Source organism: Pleurodeles waltl, chromosome 10 (assembly GCF_031143425.1).
Source record: "Pleurodeles waltl isolate 20211129_DDA chromosome 10, aPleWal1.hap1.20221129, whole genome shotgun sequence".
NCBI lineage: Eukaryota > Metazoa > Chordata > Amphibia > Caudata > Salamandridae > Pleurodeles > Pleurodeles waltl.
The window spans coordinates 281,349,815-281,371,966 of NC_090449.1; the positions used below are offsets into that span (position 1 = coordinate 281,349,815).

Genomic DNA, 22,152 nt, shown 5'->3' on the forward strand with positions numbered 1-22,152 from the left:
GGTCAGGAGCCCTGATGGACTGGATTAGGAACTCTCTTCTGGGTTGGACGCAACGCCAGGAGGACTGATTGTCCCGAAGGAGACTCTCTGCGCCAGTCGATTTGGGTTCCCCGGCTTTGTGTGAGGCGGAGGGATGCAGAATCTCTTTTCGGTGAAGCCTTTCAATTTATAAGCATTGAAGCATATTGTGTGTGTGTGTGTGTAATATGCACTTATTCTTGCATCTATTTTCGTGTTATTTTTCATGATATCACAGAGTGTTTATATTCTTGCAGTTATTCTCAAGTTATTTTTCATGATGTTAGTGTGGTCAGTTTTGCTATATAAGAACTTGCCCCATAAACAAAATTGATTATTCTACCTACTAAGGTGTGTGAGAGTTATTGTTTCACATTGTGCCCTAAACTATCCTGAAGTGCATAGTTCGGTTATTCTGAAGAGTGAAGCAACACAGTAGGGCAGTCAACCATAGTGAATGCCATATAGGGGCTGGTATCCCAGATGCAGCAATACAAAGCCTTCCTGGAGGGCCTTTACGGTGGCTTGGCGGCCCTACAGAGATCGTTTCAGGCTCTGACCTCCTCCCTCACGGCAGCCAGTGTCCCTGTTTCTTCCGTTCCCCCCTCCAACTACCACTTCCCAATCCCAGTCTCCTCACCCCAAACCCATCGCATGCACACATTCTGACAAGCATGCACACAAAACAACAGACAAGACTCGCACTGACAAAGACAGGCAGCACACTTCAGTCCACAAGCACTCACACAGCCAACACACAGATGCAAACACAACATCATCCACTGCCTCCGTCTCACCCTCCTCCTCCTCCTCCTCCTCCCCAATCACACCCGCACTCACACCTGTATGCACTGCAACAACAGTCCCTGAACCTGCCAACTGCACAGCCTTACCCACAGTCAGAACAGCAGACATGCACCCCACACACAAGCGCAGTCACCATCACCACCTCATGCAGCACACCCACTTCAGTTGCAGAAACCACCACAACCTCCATCCATCCTGTTTGACCTCCCCCACCCTGTCTGCTCCCCTCCAAAAACACACAAACGCTCGCACTTAGACCCCCAACAGCCATCCACCTCAAACATGCACACCATCCATGCACTTGCACCCAAGTCCAGCACACCTTCACCTCCTACAAACACTCCCACTCCCACTCCCTCTCCCTCTCCCTCTCCCTCTCCCTCCACTCCCGTCCCATTGGCCCTAAGAAGCTTTTCCTTTCCCACATTGACCTCTTCCCTCCGCCTCCCTCCTCCTCGTCCTGCTCGTGAGACAAAGGTCCCCCCCCCCCCCCCAAACAAAGTTCCAGTACCTCCTGCATCCAGTCTGACCCTGTTCTACCCCCAAAGACTTCAGCTGCCACTTAAGGGCACATGAGTGCGACTCCAGACCCCTGCCCCAAGCCCACTCCTCTGCCCCCAAAATGGAAGGGTAAAGTGCTGCCCCCCTCCCAAACAAAAGGCCAAGGAGCCCCCTACCAATGAGAAACCCTCCTACCCCCGCCCTCTGAGATGCCTGACTATTTTCAACATGATGCACCTGGCACAGTGGAGTCACAATGTTGTCAGGAGTCAAGTTGGGGCTTGGACTTTGCCATGTGGGCTTTTTCAAACTTTAGACTGGCCACTAGCCCTGAATGTGAATATGCGTTGATGTATATATTTTGGATTTGGGCTCTTCATCCAACAGGATTACAGTAGTTGGAACAGAGGTATGTGTCCTCGCTATTTTTTTTCATGGGTTCTGTTACTGTTGTTTAACTCTGCAGATGGTTCTGGGTGTGTGTTGTGCGTGTATGTGTGTCAATCTCCCCTCCCTCCCTTGTGTGCTAGGCGGCTATATTCAAGGTTGTCATCTTCGTTTGCGTTGGTGCTCCAGGGCTGCCATGGAGAGCTACAGCATCAGGAAGACTTGCAGTTCAGGTTCCATGGCGGCCGGTGGCTCCTCTGTGTCCTTGGAGGTGAGTGTCTCTTTTTATATGATGTGTTTCCACCAGGTTTTTGGTGGCATTGGTACAGTCCCAGAAATCCTGGCGGTGCGCTATGTCATAATATGGTGGGCGGATCCTTGTCTTCCGCCGGCCTGGAGATTGCTACTGCTGTGTTCAGTGTTCGTACCGCACTGGCAATTGGTGTGGTACATTGGCTGTCTATGGAAGGGATCACCTCCGTGGTCATTATTTGGCGGCCATTACCACTGGCCTGGAGACCCTACAACTGCTATCACGGCAGTTACGTGACTGCCAAGGTCATAACGAGGGCCTTAGTTTATGGAAATAAGGTAGTGCTGGCTTTAGAAGTCCAAATAAAGGGCTCTGAAAGAGAGAATAAGAATACATAAGCACAAAGTATTTGCACTCAGGCTGTGGAGCTCAGCAGACGTGAGAATGAACTTCACAGTTTGAAGTCAGCAAGCATCTCTATCCCCAACTAATCCCATGAAAACACACTAATATAATTAAACAAAAACATAATTTTAGCTTGTTCTTACTCTCAGGAACCAATCAGTTCTTCTCCAGTCCCTGGCAATAGGTAGACTCCACACTTTCTCATGTCTAAACAATGTTCCATGCATTCTATTCTTGATTTGTTACCGCTGACAGACTGTTGGGTACATTCAGCTCTTACTACAAGTCGCTCTCCCACCCTGACATCATTTTCTCTTTCATGATATTCTCACTACCAATCATCTAATGCATTAGAAATATATATTCACTACCTAGTGAAAAGACATCCGGAAAACACATCTTAAATAGGAAGGAATAAAATCATAACATGCAAAACAAACAAATATAAAACGTGCAGGCCTTTCAGCCCTTGACATGTAAATTCGACATTCAAAATGGCAATAGAAAAAGTGGCTAATGTTAACTATTTAATCATGTCAACTCGTGTGCTGTTTATAATGGCCAAATGGAGTCTCCTACCACAAATTATATAATTGCACCCAGTAGTTAGCAATGTAAATTACATTTGGCTTATAAATGTGCTAATTATGCAAATATAAAATTACTCTCCTTTAATACCTTCAACCTTTTAATTCCAACCCATGCCTAAACACTGCATGGGTCGGGAATTTTAATGAGTAAGAATTTAATGAGTAACTCATATTCAGGGTCTTAATTTCCCCGAGCAAGCTTTGGCAACGTCAGTAGGTCTCACCCCTGCAAAATCTATTGGCTTTGTTGAGCTGCTGCGTAACAGGGCTTAAAGGAAAAAATAAAAGCACTGTGACATGGCCAGCACTAACGTAGGGGGAGGGCAGGGATGAAGGAGAGGTCATGAAAAGTGAAAAAGTACCTGCAGGAGGCTGATGTGGAACGACACTGCCCACCAGATGCACTACTTTGTCCAGGCTCAGCAGCAGGAGGAGGGCTTGAAGCCCAGGATGACTGTGGAAACAAGGAGGATACACTAACCAATTGGAAGCAAGGAACCTAGAGTGACTGGGAGTCAGCCAATGGTAAGTAAAGATAAGAAATGCGTGGTTTCTTAGTCCCGTTTAAGATTTTGTATTCCTAAATACAAGAGGCTTCGCAAGCACAGCACACCACTGCGCAGGACAAACCTAAAGATTAAGGTGATCTTGTAAAATGTAAATGGTGCTCATGTAAAGCGCTCCATTACCAGTTTTGTCGAGTTCGCGCTATATAAAACCTCCAAATAAATAAAGAACATTGGTAGGTTCAAATACAGCTTTTCATTTCCGGGTCTGCAAAGATAGTAAGCAATGCCTGAAATACTACCCGAAGACAGGCATGTACGCTGGCGGACATAACTGAATCCCACGTGTTATACACGTATGCACAATTGCCTTCAGCCCTTTGGTAAATTTCAATATACGGGACACAGATGCCAATACGTCGGAACAGCCTTTTGCTAAAAACCAAGTGACTAGGAACAGCAAGGAAGATCACTTTCAATAAAAGGTCAGCCCATTGCGATTTAGACTGGCGAATACGGCCCTTGTACGGCTGAGGCGATCATTTCCGGAAGTGATAGACCGCCTTTTCCGGGGAGGGCTTTCTGCCTTTTGTAACCATTTGCGAACAGTTCGGGGCGGTACACGCAGCCGTTTACTAATGATACCTTACGTTACTGTGTCATTCACCAGAGATTAATTATCCAATTGGATGTCTTTTCCTTCAGTTTCTGAAGTACTTTGGGGGTTAAAAGGAAGAGAGAGAGAGGCAATTGAATTTTAAAAGATCCTCCGCCGTTAGACGAGAGGTAAGTCCTGACTTTGGGGACTTTCTGTCTAATTTAGGACGGTTGGCTCGCACACAACTTGGCTACAGGAAAGAAGCTGTAATTGTGGCGATAAACACACACTATATGTTTTTGTATGGGGTGGAATATTATGTGCTTATTGACCTGTCTGGTTTTTGTTAGCTTTCTTTCAATTCCCTATGTTTTTTGTTTACAGACTCACCACGTTTTCGCTAGAAAAAATAGACTCTTCTTAATAAGCTATTATTTATGTAACGTTCGCGCATGAGCAAGCCTTTCCAGTGAGCCAAGCATTGTGAGCGAGGTAGATGGATAGCCCCAAAAAAATTCTTACAAAGTCTGCCACAGAGAAATTGACAAGGAAAACTACAGGATGTAACAGCTGCACTGGTAACCCAGCGTCCCTTAACATATTTGCCGGTTCTAACCCCGGTCCTAATTCATAGTAGCCTTTTTTTTATTTTTTTTTACCACCTTTGCTTGCCTTCCTCTATTAACTTGGCTCATGATCCATCTTTGGTAGTTGACTTACCATCTGTAGAAATTGTGCCTGCAGTGGTGCCCACGGACACAAGAGTACCTTTAATGCCACTTTTAAGCCCACAGTACTCAGTTGGGAGCTTGTTGGTGAGGAAGACCAAGGGCCAGATGTACGAAAGGATTTTACCAATTCTGTGTCTATAGGAAAAAGCTTTCATACATATGGCCCCAAATGCTTGGAATTGCCCAACCGTTGGGTCCCTGGGTATCATCATCAGCCAGGGTTGTCTTCCAACTTTGGACCTCTGCCTAAGCTGTAATTTAAGAGCCTGTAATGGCCAAACAGTTTCTGACCTGGCTAGATGCCATACTTTTAAAAGGAGCTCCTATAGAAGCACTCTTGACTACTTTCTATTGGATATTCACTAATGGTGGAATCTTATTGTTATGAGGTGATAGATCAAAAAGCGATCACAACCCATTAATCCTCATGTTGCAGGATTCGTTTCATGACAGCTATTGTTCAACCAAACTGCCACTTAGTAGTTGAAGTATAACTAACAACCAAAAGAACTTACGGTGGGAGAATATAGCAGAAAATGATAGTGTTCTCGCTCCAGGGTACGTGGAATTATGTCTTAGTCCATCTTTGTTTTCGAACCCCGATTCTTCCCCTGATCTAATGATTTCCCATACCACTTGCTTTGATGCACTGATGAATGCTATCTTCTCTAAACCTTTGCCTAAGGCAAATAATTCAATCACCTCTAGACCTGCCTGGTATAATAAATCCTGTAGATTGGCAAAGAGTGCCTTAGTCAAAGCAGTTAAAGGCGGCTCCCAGTGCGACCCACAGCTAACCAGAGCCAAGTACAAACTAGTGCAGAAACAGGCCAGAGTTGACTGGGATACTTCAATCTGGGAGGATGTGCTGGGTGCAATTCGCTCGGGTAGTTGGAGTGATTGTTGGCATGTGGTTAGTCATGGTGCCAAAACAATCACTTTGCGACCAGAAGATGTCATTCTCCCCCAGGACAGGGTCAGACCTTTCCAGGCCCTCTGCACTGGAGGCTCGTAAGGCCTTCCAGACCCTATGGAAGATGAACACCCAGTGTCAAATCCACTTGCTGAACAGACTAATGCTGATGATCTGTCAGGTTATTTTGTTTTCTGAGACCCATAGTGCAATGTACATGCAGAAAGCAGGTTAAGCCCCTGGGCGGACAAGATCCCAGTGGATCTGTTTAAGTCAGAACCCACTGTTTGGCCCCCCCTACCTAAATCGACTCACCAGTGCCATTATAGCAGGTGGCCAAATCCCTGCTACCTGGAAAAGAACAGCGATAGTACCCATTTTAAGAAGGGTCTCAAATCCAACCTAGCCAATGTTCGTCCAATAAGCCTAATAGACACATAGCAGAACATTTTCTGCAGGCACATTTTTGAATCATTTGCTGGATTGGATTGAGGATAACAAACTCCTTTCACAATTTCAAGTGGGTTGCCTTGAAAAAATGACCACAGTGGATCAGATGTTCAGATTTCAGTTGGAAGGAGGTGGATATTAACAAAGGCAGCCTTTATGTGGCGTTCAGAGACTTGAGGGCTGCCTTTGATATGGTTCCCCAGGACAGATTGTGGCGTGTCCTCCAGGAGCTAGATCTTCTTGCCCCACTTTCGAATGTTATAGTGTAAGTTAGGTGGGGAGTAAACGGGGAAGTCACGGAAGGCTGTGTCCTTGTCCCCACACGTTTTCTCCTCTTTATAAATGGTTGCGTTGACTTCCCGATGAACTGTAACAATGATTCACCAACTCCACAAGGCATGAAATTTCAGCACTATTATTTGAGGAATATACCCTTTTGTATCTAAAATGCCACAGGGGATCGAGATCCTTCTTATCCAGTTTAAATTATTTTGTACTAACCACGGCTTGGACAGTAACACAAAAAAAAAAAAAAAAAAATTCATGGCAATCCACCCTCATAGACATTTTAGGGGGGTGGTTACTCTGGAGCATGAGGAGTTCACTAGAGTCATGGACTTTGATTATTTGAGAGTACGTCTTTCTAGTAGTATCTCCTGGGCCAGTCAGATTGTAAAGAATAGGTCCTGGGTTTGCCTAAAAGAACTTCTTTCCATCCTGTGTTTCCCCTCTTGGAAATCTGGAGAGCGCAAGCTGCCACAGCCACAGCTTATGGGGCCGAACTTTGGGGATATTGCAATGTTGATGCTTTAGGGGGTGGCTGAAAAAAAATGTTGAGGGCTCCCCTTAAGCTCCTCATAAAATCGGATAAATTCTGTTAAGCATTGTACTGTAATATGTCTTTTTAATGGAAGTTTTTAATTGTTGTATTTCATTGTTCTTTGGGAAATTGTAAGCAATTTTTGTTTTTTTCTTCTTTCCGAGTAGAGACGTATGTGATTGTGGATTAGTTTCATTTTGAGTATTATATTTTGGTCCAAAATGTTTATATTATTCTTTGTATTTCTTTTTTTTTTTGTGCTTTTATGGTCTTTGACCAAAATAAAGTATTGAATAAGACAAGGAAAAAAGTTTGATCAAATTGTATTCAACGTAGTTCATAGAGTTCAAAAGAATACTGCACAGTTGTTTGTATCTAGTCCTTTATATACCCTAAACACTGGCATCAGGTGGAGCTAACAGCACATATAAATGATTGGTGGAATGAATACATAGGCTAGAAGAGATTAGGTATTGTGAGCTTGCAGAGCTATGGTTTCAAAGGAGTGGTGAGGTGTGGGTAATTTGCAAAGCTACATTAATGAAGATTAAATTAGACAGGCGTGCATCTTAAAGTATGCAATACATGGAGAGAGGAAGCATACAGAGGAAAAACGCTTTTGAGAAAGTTATTCAGTGGAAAAAAGGAGAGGGAACAATCAATAGTTTTAAGACAGTCTTCAGGCATAATTTTAGGGACATAGTCAGATGAGGCATTTTGAGGTAAAATGGAATCTGGGGATACGTCACTGTAGACAGAGGATTCCCACTCACTTGGACCACAAGGCAAGCTTGGATTTAAAGGAGGAGCACATCCACCAGGTGCCCCTGTTGAAAAGGCTATAATGTGCCCAGACATAGATAAACTCCAGTTCAGGTATTCTGTTCTCCACGAAACAGCCTTGCAGAAGATATTTGTTTGGCCTAGGCTAGTTACATGATTTTGTTTATTTCATCCAGGGCCCTTTTCTCCTAATATCGTATCTACATGAGTAGCCAATATTGTATTTGATTAGATCTGTGATTCTGACCAAACTGAAATCAAAGAAAAAAGGAGTCACATCACTCAATTGTATTCTCATGTTAACCTGAATTTATCTAAATTAGACCAATGCACAGCTTCCTTTAGCCTCTGAGCATGTTTAAGGAACCAAGAAGCACACCTTAATTCACATTGTCCGTATGCCGATCAGTTTCTAGTCTTTGGTTTTGGTTTGTTTGTGTTACCTGTAAATAATCAGCTTAGACCTAATATGTATAAGAGAATACTTTTATAACTGTTGCATCTCTATAAATTTAGAACTGATGTTGTTTAAGCCCCAATGCTGTTAATCGCCTTTCATCGGTGGCAAGTGTTAAGTGAAATACATAATTTAGCACCACGATCCCCTCGCGGGTGATAGTGCACTTTCCAAATACACATAACGTAACAATGTAAACACGATATGGCGCTAAAACTAATACCACACTGAGGACACATACTGTAAACAGTTGGCGTTCAAATTTTATTATAATCAAGCCTGGGGAACAACAAATGAGATAAAGAATACATTAAACAAGTAATGCTGATGGTAATGCATACATGGAGACCAATATAGCCTCAGAATAAAGACCGGTTAGACCACACCACTTAAAGGAAGGTGTATACGAAAACTGTGAAGTCTTGACAGGACATAGAGAATGTGCAGCCGGAGTAAGTGGAGCCATTAGTGTAAGGAGGGCTGGGGGCTCACCGCAAGTTGGAAAGATGCTGAGAATCTCAAAGGACCTTGATCAGGAACAAAACTTGGAGAAAGCAGCGCAGGGTATATGAGAATGGGACAAATTGGCAGGAAAATGTGACACAGGTCACATCAAGGAAGTGAAACGGTGAAGAGGCGCAGCAAAGGAGTGTTATCAAATTAACTAAAGCCTACCAGTGAAGGCACAGTGGCAAAGCCTACCAATACACCTGGTCACATGTGGATGCTAGATCAGGTCAGGTGGTTGACCGTATTTCAAGAAGGCTTCGACTGGTGGAAAAACAAAAGGGCAGTAGTAGGAGACATCTTAACAAGCATTGGCAAATCCCATAGGTTTCGTCGATGCAACTTCTATTGGCTTTGTCTTTTTTTTTTTGTTGTTGTTTCTTTTTACATGTTGCATAGCAGTGCGGGCTGCTGGCCAACATGGCTTAAAGCTTTAAAAAAAAAAAAATGACGCAGCCAGTGTTGACTGTATCATAGCACTTTTGCTTTTTAAAATATTTTACTTTAAGTTCTGTTGGACAGCAGCCAGAGCTGCTGCGCAACATGTAAAAGAAAAAAACAGCATGGGTGTTGAAGAAATATGAGGGAGGAGGTCGTGAAAGACATCTGAGGGCAAAGAGATGGTGAAATCACAGGGAGGGGAAGGAGGAGGGATGAAACCACAGGGAGGGTGGAAAGCATTTTTAGTGTTGTGCTTGAGTGCACAAAACGCAGCTGTTGTACTGATCTGGTTCGCATTGCTTAATAGCTGGAAAAAAGTGAGTGACAGAGTGTCCACACTTTACATTTAGTTGTTTAGAGTTGCTCCTGAATTACCAGCGGATTCCTTGTTACTTATCACTCATGGCTTTTCCCTTTTTAGTAACACTCACGTTTGTTGTTCAGTTGCGCCTAAATAAGACTGCAATTCCCCGAAAGGCATTGCTCTGTAAACATTCAGTTTTTTTTATCAGTAGCTCTATGCACTAATACTACTACAGCACAACATGTACACAGTATATTGCGCTCCTTGCTCTTCAATATATACAACATTGTATTGCCGAAGAGGTATGCTGTCTGCAACATAGTAATGGCATCATGTAAATTTGGGGCTGGGGTAAGTACCTAAAACTTGATATTTTGGTGGCTGGCAGCCTCTGCAGTGATATTGCTCGTTGCACTTCAGTGCGGTATAGATTACGCCATGGTGTGCTCGCTGAATAGAATAAATGGAGGATTTTTTTTTTTTTTCTTTTTTTTTACTGCAATGCAAGACCTCAACCTATCGAACACGCAGTTCGAGTTGCCAAAACACCTAGATACTTTAAGTACTAGGCTGCACTTCGATTATGTCTTAGTGCTCTTTAAGAGGAAACAAACGACTAAAGGCTAGACAGTCCAATTAAATGAAGTGACATGTTGTTCCATTGATATAGCCTTAAATTCCCCAATAACTTGCATTGATCAACTAGAGCAGCCTGTTACCATTACATAACCAGAGTGGCCATGTTGGATTTGCTATGTCTATTATTTAGAATACACTGCACATAATTCAGGCAAAGTATTTTTATGATTGTCTTAACAAAAACTAATATAAGGTATAAAGACAAGAAGGTTGTTTTTATAGCGTTTAATAATGTGTCGTGGGAAAGCAAATATAGAAAGGACGAATCAATCACCCTTGCACGCTTCGTGTGCTCTGATCGAAGTTAAGAAAAACTAGATTTTAAAAAAGTCATAATTTTAATTAATGACTCAAGGGATTTGGAGGCTCTTCCTGTATGTGCTGTACAATGAGCTCCTCAGGATGTGATGTTTCAATGCCACTTCTACATAATCAAGCTGGAATGCGTCACTAGGACAACAGAAACTTTCAGTAGCCAACAGTAAAGTATTTGTATTGTTGAGGAAGAATGGCTAAGAGTGTTAGTGAGGGGCCTCATATAGGATATGACCATTCCCAAATGCATACTCGGTCTATATTGAAATCTAAAGGCTCAAGCAAGAATTAGGAGAGACTGGGAGGGAGGTTAATATAAAAAGGTGCAGCCAGTGCTGGGTGTCATCACACTTTTTATACTGAGGCAGTCTGGGGCAGGGAGGCATAAAAGAACAAAAAAGGAGGTCGGAGGGATGGCAACAATGAAGCTGGAGGGGGCTGGAGAGAGAGCGAAACAATAAGGACATGGCAGGGGAAGGAAGGGACGGGGGAAGGGTAGAGAGAGAGTGCAAACACATGCCCTCTAAGAAGTGCCTGATTACAAAATAAAAAAGTACTTTTACAAGAAGTGGCTAGTGAAAGGACACTGGCTGAAGAGACTGGAAACTGTACTTGGTCCAAACCTTGTGGGTGCCAGAGGAAGAACGATGAACTGAAGAGAAAGTGAAAGCTGCAGGAGACCCTGACTAGTTAGACACAAGGGAATGAGACTGACATGGGAGCCAACCAGTGTTAAGTAAAGATAAGTATTGGGTGGGCTCTAAGCCCCTTTTTGAGACTTTTTTTTTATTTTATTTTTTTATTATTACAAGAGAATTCGCAAGCACTCTGCAGGCGAAACCTAAAAATGTGGTGGACCTTGGTCCATACTGGTACTAGAACGTGGCTGGAGCATGCCAAAACAGCTGCCATTTTGGGGGTGAAAATGGTCTTGGAACTAGGAAGTCATACAGCCACATCCTTTAAGATAAGGAAACCATACAATATGGGGAAACAAAATAGTTAAAGATAAAAGTGGCAAAATAATAGTGTGATTGCGTAAAATGTTTGTTTCGAAAGTTGTCTGTTAATTCAGAATGTTTCCCTTAGTCATTTTATTTTTCTTTCCCTTCATGTTTCTTAATAGTTTCAATAACTTGAAATCTTATTTGGCACACTATATCCAAGTTCATGGAAGTGTTGGCCTCTGATTAGTTTTCTTACTGTTCCCGATACTACTTTTGTGTTCATAAAGTTGCATTTTGATTTTGTGTTTTGTTTTGCCAACATAAGTTTTGGCACACTGACATTTTAAAAGATAAGTACAGTTACTGATATCTTATGTGTTGGTACTAAGTCCTGTGTAAGGGTGCTGGATGTAGCGTCTTCCCCGCCTTGGGTACCCACCAAACACTATGCCAAACACAGAGCTATTTATTACATGTCTTTGTTAGTCTGCGTGTAACCTCGAACTCCACATTCTAAATCTGCATTCACTTCACCACACCCTGACACTTAGGTCACAGTTGTAAAGAGTCTATCAGGAGCCAAAAGGGTCCCATCATTCATAACTCACACAACACTACATCTCTGCCTTTGTTAAATAAAAATTCTTTTTTTTTTTTTACAATAAATATATATCTGGCACTCCGATTATTCGTCCTGATGTGGTCTCGGAAACTGGGAACCAGCAATGGATGTGTCCATGATCTACATTGGCGGTGCAGGAGCAACAGCAGTCATGGGGCTTTCATTTGTCATTTCAAAACCAGTTTCTACGTTGACATCCGCATCTAACAAGGGGTGAGCTACATGTCAGAAATGGAAGTAATCTTGCGTAATGGATTTCCCATGATGTTAGAAAATTACTAGGTGTCCTTTGCTGGATGCAACATGAAATGGCTCCGCATCCAGTGGAGCATCAACTGTACTTTTTCTCGACTGTCGAACAAGCACTCTATCTCCTGTTGTGAAAATAACACCTTTTGCACGTTGTTGCTTGCGTTCTTGGTCTTTATTTTTTTTTTATATATATATATATATATATATATATATATATATATATAATATATATTTTTTACGAACTAAGTCTTTGATATGGGTTTCTTCCTCAGTACTTGATCTTTTATTGTCCCACTCAGGTAGTATGATCGTCATGGGCCTCCCAAACATCAAAGTTGCAGGGCTTTCATCTGTGGCCGAGTGAGATTTTAAACAGTTAGATCACATGATAGAGTTCAGAACAGTCGTAAGGTCGAGCTTTTCTAACGTAGCACGCTGAACAGCTTTCTTCAATGTACTCCTGAAAAGTTTGAGGCCATTGGTCTGTAGCCAGCTAGGTGTGTTCTTCTGATGCTTTACATTAAGATGATTGAGAAAATCTTGGAATTCTCGACTGTTGAAAGGTGGGCCCTTGTCAGATTTTAAGATTGCACGAACACCACATGTCACAAAGATGCCATCTAAGCTCTCTAATACTCTTTTTCTTGAGTGATAGATGAGAGAGTTATAAAAAAAAAAACGGGAGTATTCATCAGCAATCGCCATCAGATGATATCAATTGTCAAGAAGGTGAAAAAAGTCAACAGTAATTCTTTCCCTTACTCGCTTTGGCAACTTTGACATGCTTAAGATGTGTTGAGTAGTTTTCAATAACAGGCAGTTGCCTAGAAGACAGGCCTTCAACCCTTTTATCCCGATGAGTAAACCGGACTCTGTCTCGGAGCGTTCACTTTGTGTCAATAATTCCACAATGTCCTTCATGAGCCACTTCAATTCTGTTGTTGCAGCCCATCCGGAATAACAAATCTTGAACCCTTCAGGATAATGCTTCTTGAGTCACAGAAAGTTCATCTTTGACATTTTTACACTTCTATTATTCAGTGTCACTGGCAAGAGGTTGAGTGTGCTGGTTACAGGACTGATGTGTAATATTGTCTTTCAGTTTTAACTTGTCACTATCTTCAATTGGGGCATTAACAATTTGTTCCAAAAAATTGCAACTTTTTTGTTTGATTTCACAATCAAATTTTATGTAGGGTTCAGCCATCTTGGAAGGAGTACTATGACACTATACAGGCACTCTGGAGAAGTAGTTGGCAGGGTTTCAATCATTCCCTGGACGGTGCACAATTGTGTAGTTGTATTTTTGTAACCACCAGTGCTTAATTTGAGCTTGTTTCTGGTGTGGTGCATTGGCTCCTATTTTTGAGGGATGGCACTTATTTTTCTGCCTCAAGCATTTACTGCGAGCAAAAGACACGCATGGGGAAGGCGGCGGAAGAAAAAAACAAAAAAGCGTCACAATGGGAGAATGCTGCAAGAGTGAGCTGAAGGGTAGGTAGTGGCTTTAAATGGATTGAAGAGGCCCGAGATGGCTTCAGGATTTAGCTGCCTCAGTATTCCGTGTTCGCACATCTAATTGCAGGAGCCACTTGTTTAAGAGGAGGGCGCTGAGTACCAGCACATTTTTATTTACAAATTTAGCACTGGTAACCATAGACCCCAGCGTTCAATGTAAGGAGGCATCTTGGCTTTTTTATTGCCAAAGATGGTCAACATTATGTGATGATCTGTCACAAGCGTAGAAAGCTTTCCATATAAGTACATGTGAAAATGTTCACAGGCTAAAATGTATTTCTCAGGTTGTGAATAAGCACGTTCACTTTGGTAGAAACATTTGCTCCCATATGCTGCAATATGTCTTTGAGCATTTGGGTGTCCACCATGCTGGTCAAGAATTGCAGCCAACCCGACTGGGCTAGCATCAGCAACAACTTCAGTATGGAGCTTTGGATCAAAATGTGCCGTTTCAGTAGCGTTCTCAATGGCTTGTTTGATTCTCTTAAAGCTTTGTTCGCATTCATGTGACCAATGAAATTAAGGTTTTTTTTTTTTTTTTTTTTTTTTTTTACACAAGTGTCTCAATGATCACAGTGGTAAAGTCTTGTATGTATCTAGAGCAGTAATTGGCCATGCCATGGCGGGAACATAACATGGAAACATCCTGTGGGGGACTGGCAGTTGACAACACTTGTCTTTAGCTGGATTGGGTGGCATACCCCCATCTGAAAAGCCATGGCCAAAGAACTTTAGCTTTATCTTATTGAATTCACATTACCCATCATTTAAAGTCAGACCTGCATCAACAGACACACCTGTTTGAGAGCTTTATTGGGCTTCTTTTGTGTAGGTCTGAAAACGACTGTTATCACTGTATTTAAAAGCATTCATGACAGGTTATATGATCCGCTGAATGGCATCTTGGAAAAATCCCTCCGGCTGATGACACACCAAAACAAAATGTTTTATACTGAAATAGACCAAAATGTGTAGTAAAGGTTGTAATTTACTTGCAATTATCCTCTCGTTCCAACTGACATCCTTTAAATCAAGGCAAGAGAAGAGTTTTGCTTTGTTCAATTGTGTCATTATTTCAGGAGTGTGGTTTGCCCTGGATGTCATTCTCTTTCACTTAACTTGTTCGTCTGACGCATATCCACACAGATGCAATTAGATCCTTTGCTGTCCTTTTATGGCTACCAACACTGTTGGAGGAAACCATGGTATTGGACCAGTAGAATACTCAATGATACCATGTTTAAGTAATGACTCAAGTTCCTTTTCAACAGCTGTTTGTAATTTAAATGCAATTCGTCTTTGAGCAGTAGGACAGACGTCCTCATTGATATGCAGTTTGACTTTCATGGTCTTAAGTGTGCCTAACCCATGAAACAACAAAGGAAACTTACGATTTTTTGTGATCTGCATTCATGTTGTAGTTCACTGAGATCAGTCCTATATCAGCAGCTGTGCTGAAACCAAGCAAACAGGCATTTGACGCCGTACCTTGAAGCACGTTAATGCGTGGTTGTACTTTTGTCTTGTATTTCATTGTTGCTACAAATGAACCTTGACTTTTTGACAGCGTCAATGCAGCCTATGTATATACTTTAGTTTTCATTCATGCCTATGGAGATAGTTCATTATTTCTCCTCAGGCATGATGTTTATCGACACACCAATGTCGATAATAGAATGTATTGAACAACCTTTTACTTTTAATGCAGCCTTTGAACAATGTTTTTATGACTTTGGTGCTTTTTCATGTTATTTTCTTTGACTGATATTTTTCTTCACATGCGGCCAGTCCAATATATACATATTTTTCTGAGGTAAATATTGACATTGCACAATCATCTTCACTTTCACTTAATATATTGACACTGAAGAACTTTTTGACAATGATTTAGATGAGGAGCTACTTAGATTGGTGTCGAGTTGTCTCATTGCCTTTAAGCTTGTGTCGAACGTTGCTTCTGGAACATTCAGGTGGCCATTTTGTCTTCGTGCAATGACACACCTTCGTCTTGCAAAACGTTACAAAATGGTTCTCCTTCCCACAACCTGTGCATATTTGTCCAGTGGCGGGACATTTACCTTCATATGGAAACTTCTTTTTTCATGACGGCATCGCTTTGTGTTCTTCAGCCTTGTGCTTCTGCTTACTTTTCATGTTCATGACTGATTCTTTAGGCACCTCCAACCTTCATGTCAGCAGCTTGTTGATCAGCACACTCTTCAACTCTGGCAGCCATAGAAACTCGCTCCAGACTAAGAGTTTCTCTCTGCATTCGCCATCTGAAAAATTCTGACAGGCATCTGTCAATAACTCGTAGACATGCTGCTTCCTCATCATTAAATTCATTGAACTTAGTGTTTGAGCATATCCAGTCTCCCAACAAATTTGTCTTTTCAACAATTCTTTCATTCTTGACTGAAAATGTACCTTTCTTTACCTACATTCGGCATGGGATTGTTGAGATCCAAGGCTTCTTTGATTTGTGGGTATGTTACTTCGTCAGCTCGCTGCATTTTCTTTGACTTCCTTTACACCCTCACCAGCAAGATTCTTAAGGTACTTGATAATCTTCTTGTTATCAGTTTCTTCTAGTGCGTCGATGAAATCATCAAATGTCTCTATCGAAGCAGACCATCAATCGCCAGTATTTTGCTTTCGGGCAGAATCGAATGGTGGTGGTGGATTTAGGAATGTGGCAGCATTATAAAATTTTCCATGATTGGCTGCCACTGAGAATGGAGTTTTTTCTGATTCTGTCTGCTGTCTACTAGGATCCTTTTCATCCATTCAGTCCCTAAGGCCATGTGATGTGCAGACCTCTGGGTCATCTTGAACAGTCTGTGGAACCGTGACCTTCCTTTTTTAAATTTTTTTTTTATCACCATTGGAGTCCTTCGCTTTTTTGGAGACCTCTGGAGTTGGTCTGTGCTATCACTCTGCAGTTATGGTGGTGTTCTACCTGAGGTATTGGATATCTCAGTAAGCACAACCCACATGCTTCTTCTTGGGTCTCTTCGCCTGTTGCTGAGGTTGTAGAGCTCTTCTTATTAAGGCCCTGGTAAATATAATGACGGTATGCTTTCTTATCAGTTCTGTCAGCCACCGCATTTGTGTATTTTATACTTATTGACTATGGTAGTTTTTCAGCGCTTCTCTTCTGTATCTGTGTTCGCCTTTAGCATTATCACTTCCTATGATGTATAGCTTTATGTTGTGTAGTAGCACAGTACTTTTCTTTATGGCATTGCCAGCAGGTTCTTTGCGACAATGTGTAGATTTCTCAGTGAAGCTTTTGTTATCTTCAAGTGCTACATTCCGGCTGGAGTTGCGCTTTGACTCCCTATGTGCCAAACTTTGATTCTGCACTTCGACTGTGGCACATGTGGCATACACAAGCAGTTTGCTTGGACCACTGCAAACTCTCTGGGAGAGCCCGGTCTATCTGCGGGTTACTTACCTCATTTCGTGGCCAGTTGTAGCGTCTTACTTAGCCTGGGTACTTGTCAATGACTACGCCACACATGGAGCTATGTATTACATGTCTTTATTCATCTATGTGTAATTGCAAACTCCAAATTCTAAACCTGCCCTCACTTTATTTAGCTTTCCGTAGAAGTCCAAATGCATATCCTGTCACAAACTGTATTGATCATTTCTAGGGATTGTACTTTATAGTCACTTATGACATAGATAATACAGGCGTAACTTAGGGATATGCGGAAATTATTCTGCAGTACCTAAATGATAAAGTCAAAATTACAACACAGTAAAAACCACACAACAATTTATAAAAAAAAAATTAACAATAGATTTAAAAAAAAAAAAAAAAACAATAAGAAGAGTCTGAGACATGATTTATAAAAAAAGTTTTAAGGCAAAAAGTAAAGCGCCTATTGGAAATTGGCCAGGACCTACTTGCAATTTTGGGGCAACTGCGAAGGGGTGGTGGGCTGAAACTCCCTGGCTAGTCGTCCCAGTCAAAGGTTTTACTTCGAGACAGTCTGATTTATGGAAGTCAAAATCCTGCAGCAAGACAGGATGAAGACTGTATCCAGCGAAGTTGAACGAGGTTTAGCTGAATCTGTTGGTTTGGCGAGAAAAGGTCTGAGGTGCTGTGTTGCTCTGCTTTGAACTAAGAAGAAACAATGGCAAAAATGCAGCACTCTTAGTTTGAGTAATGAATTTATTAAGGCACTTCCCATAAATCAAATAAAAGCACACAAATATATGAACATAAGCATTTAACTCCAATGTAGTGAAACATGTGCATATGCCAAAATACTCATAGCAGTTAAACAATGACAGGTGAAAATGAAAATGTGCAATACATCAGCAGTGTACATATGCAGTGAATATTTTATTTATATATATATATTTGTGCTGAACAGTTAAGAATTAAAATGCATCAACATAGGGGTTTAATCCATCATCCTTGCCAGCACCAAGCCGAGAAACCCTGAACAGCTGAGGCACAAGAACATCCCTCTATTGGGATTTTCCTGAGCAGTGCATCCACTCCCAGGCAAGCTCCTTACTCTGTGCCATGATTCCCCGTCTTGTATACCTTAAACTAACTCAAGAGGAAGATTCTAGTAATCCCTCCCTTTTGGTTATGAAATTCAAGCGCTGGGTGTGCTCTTTCAAACATGCAAAGGAATGGGCCCTGCCCCAATGTGCATTCGAGGGACAGAGTTGTACTTTTCCTTGATAAAAACATTCCCAGCTTGAGGTTCTCTTATGTCTACCTTCCACATCCCCCATATTATGTTCCAGCCCTGTATTACCCTGTTCTGGTGAGAAGGGCGAAAACGTGCTCAATGTGGAAAACAAGGTCTGTGTGGGGAAAACCCTGTGCCGCCGCTGTGACTGCACCTGAAGCTAAGCACAAAATTGAGTCAATGGTCAACATGTAGTTGGTGGTCAAATTCACATAGCATTACAGTTTCAAAGTTCAAATTTTGTCCTCCTGAAGCCGTATCACCAGCTAGATGGATACGTTTCACCCCTTAGTCCAGTCAAAATTTCTATCTTCGACCTGAGTTACAAAACCAGCAGCAGGCAGCAACAAATGAGTGAAGACCGAGAGAGGCATTTTCTTTGAAGACCGAAACCATTCAAAAGCCCCCAATCCTTCTGAATATACTGGAGCATGATGGGAAAGTCTCAAGATAAGTCTGGCTGCATATTTTTGAATAGTCAATAAGCAGTGTGAAAGGTTGAGTGGAGCACCCAAGTAAAGTGAATTTCTGCAGTCTAGGCAGGAGAAATTAAAAACCTGAACCACTTGTTTCTTCCAAAACAAGGGAAAGGAATAAGTGACTTTGCGTAAGATCCTTAGCATCTGAAAATACATATTAGGCCACATGACTTACGAGTGATGAAAGATGAAGTTAAAAAATGGCTCCTAATTTTATTTTTACTTAGGACTGGTGTGGTAGTGGGCCCTAAATGTATGCCTCCATAGTTGTGACCAAAATTAAGTCTTCTTACTGAACATAAGGACCAAAGTCTTATCGCTGTTGGGCTTGAAGCAATCTGGACTCATCCGGTGTGTAAAGCCTACCAGGCAGGTTTGAAAATTGTCTTGAATCTGCAAGATATTGTCACAGATAAACACAGTAATTTGGGTATCATCAGCAGAAGGCATAATTTTGCACCCGAAGGAGTGAACCATCACAGGCAGTGGCAATATGAAACTGTTATTTGGGGTAGGGCTTTGGTATGATCTGAGGCATGCTAAACGCGTTGGAGTCAGAGGCAAATTGCAAAGGTTGAAGAGAAAGAAACTGGGTCCTTTCCAGTAGGAAGGAGTAGAGCCATGTGAGAGCCTCCTTACATGTTCCAAAATTGAAGGGATGGGAAATAAGGATTAAAAGGGATACAGTATTGAATGTTGCTGATAGGCCAAGTAGGATCAGAGTGGTTGAATCTCCATGGTGTAGAATGATTCTAAGGTCACCTGCCACAGGTAGCAGGGGAGGTTCAGTGCCATGTGAAGGACAGAAGTCCAAATGTGAGGAATTAAAAAATGCTTTCTCTTCAAATTAGGTTTTATGTACCCGCCTTCTCCAAACTTTTAGCTGGCGGGAGCAGAATAGAAATGGACTATAGTTGGTCACGGCATTGGGATCAGAAAATTATTTGAATGGGTATGATCTAGGTGTGCTTTTATTTACAAGGGACTTTCACACTGGTCGGCAACATTTTGCAGCAAGCACTGGTAAATGCATTCGTTTGCACCTATGTGATTATTAATACACATATTTTTTGCACAGCTTGGTGAGCAGTTGTAAAACTGATATGGGAAACTAATATTTTATCTTATTCAACATCTATCTCAGACCTCTGATCTCTTATTAAAACCCACAACTTCAGTGTGCTGAACTATGCAGACAACACTCAGTTAATTCTGTCTCTTGACAATGGGCAATCGTTGTTGGGAACCACCTTACATAACTGTAAATAATGTCAAGTTTAACGGGGATAAAAACTAGCTTCTATGTTGCTCCGCAAGTAAAGTTCTGACTACTATTCCTTTTAACTAGTGGCCTTCTGATGCAGAGCCTACCCACTCTGTATCTGTTTTTAATTTGGCAGTCACTTTTGACAATAGGCTATTGATGGAAATGCATGCAAACAAAGTAGCAGGCACCTGTTTCTCATTACTTCAAAGCTTTCTGAAGATTCTCCTGTTGTCTTGTACTGTCAAAACGGTCAATGTCTGAAGTGTCATTTTGAGCAGGATGGATTATTGCAATGCTCTTTTGCTAGATGCAACAGGGTATCTACTAAATAGGTTGTATAGAGTCCAGGTTGCAGCTATTAAGCTGTCTGTAAACAGATCCAGGGGACATCTGCTTCATGGTGCTGAAAGACCTGCATTGGCTTCCGCTGCGCATAATTATGAAGTCTTTGTACTGTATTTAAAACACTTCAGGGCAAAAGCCCAGTGCCATTAAAAGCATGTTATCTTGGGAGGTGCCTTTGTTCCACCTCTGCCAACCTTGTGTGCGTTCCTGAAGTTAGAAAGTCCAGATGTGGCTCACATACCTTTATAGTGAGAGCTGCCCAAATCTGGACTCAGCTCCCCGGTTCCGTCAGGTCCTTGACTGACCTCCTGCATTTCAGAAAAGCTCTGAAAAACTGGCTCTACCCACTGTTACAATGGCCTATATTGTAATATGTTTATATTGCAGTTTCTAATTACTTTTTGTTGCAGCATTTCTCTAGCCTTTTCCTCTCCCTCCTGGTCCTGGGGAGAAGGGGGGGGGGGGGAAGAGACTATCAGCACCATAATACCTGAATGGGCACAGTGCGCTTTATAAATGTTTAAAAATAAATATTTGATTGGGGTACCTGAAGGTAAGGGTGTTTCATGCAAAAGGTGTGCATGCTCACCAATAGATGTAATATTAATACCTTACGGTCTGTGAGACACTGTGGGAGAATAAGGGACAACATGGCACTTGGCTGAGACAAGAGCAATAAAAGAATTGCGAGGAAAGAGACCTCTAACCCTCATAATCCAACAATAGAGCAGGCTATGTAAAGCACGTTTTTAAAGATGGGGGTAGTAAGGGTGAGAGAGGCCGCACTCATAGGAAGGAAAGCACAATTGTTCAAATATATAGTACGTACAGAAATGGTGCTGGTGAACTTGATGCCCTACCACCCATGGGCAAAATCAAGTGTCAGAAAAAAGGGGGAATACTCTCTTTAACACAAGTAATAAGCAAGAATAGAACACCGCACACAAACAAATTTAGGTAAAGCATAAGTCCAGTTACAACAAGTGATGTCTAGTTCCCATTGGATAGATGGGACAAACAATACATTGACGTCCAAATCAGACAATTCTTGACAGGAGTGTTGTGTTGGGGGTACACAAAGTACTTCACTGCAGACACAGCCAACACGTGTTTCGTCACGCTGGTGACTTTTTCAAGTCTATTTGAGCGTAATACTGGCACGACAAACTCAATGAGTCAATCAAAAAAAAGAAATACGAGTCCATGTGTCTGAAATCGGGCGAGTCCAAAATCAAGAATTCTATCACACGAAAAACTCCAAAGTAAGTACAGGTGTGTAGATACTATGGACCATGATAAGTCCAGGAGCAAATTCATAGACAGACAGCGATTCCAAGTACTAAATGGCGTGCGGACAAGTAATCTCCTTTAAAAATACTTACAAATGCATTTACAAAGGAGTTTTGACACGAGAGCTAGAGTGAAAAATCAATGACAAAAGGTCTATTTATTTTTGCTGCAGCAAAGAGGACAGATTTACAACTGGCATCCCTGGCCCGAAGTAAAGTGTGCTGGCATGGAGCGTTTAACATTGATATTTATACTCATACATCAAGGGATACATAAAGTAAGTAAATAA

The 22,152-nt window shown here is 41.8% G+C and overlaps 1 protein-coding gene across 2 annotated transcripts in view; it reads left to right on the top strand.

The window, feature by feature from the left end:
• Positions 1 to 4,026: 4,026 nt before the first annotated feature.
• Positions 4,027 to 22,152, top strand: part of ATF7IP2 (activating transcription factor 7 interacting protein 2) — a 239,021-nt gene continuing 220,895 nt past the window's right edge. Inside the window, exon 1 of one of the 2 annotated variants that reach the window (XM_069210411.1) lies at positions 4,027 to 4,253. The gene's annotated coding sequence lies outside the window, so the exon portion shown is untranslated. Of the gene's footprint in view, positions 4,254 to 12,093; positions 12,208 to 22,152 lie in introns of those variants that run through there. The other variant, XM_069210412.1, reaches the window with a different exon arrangement.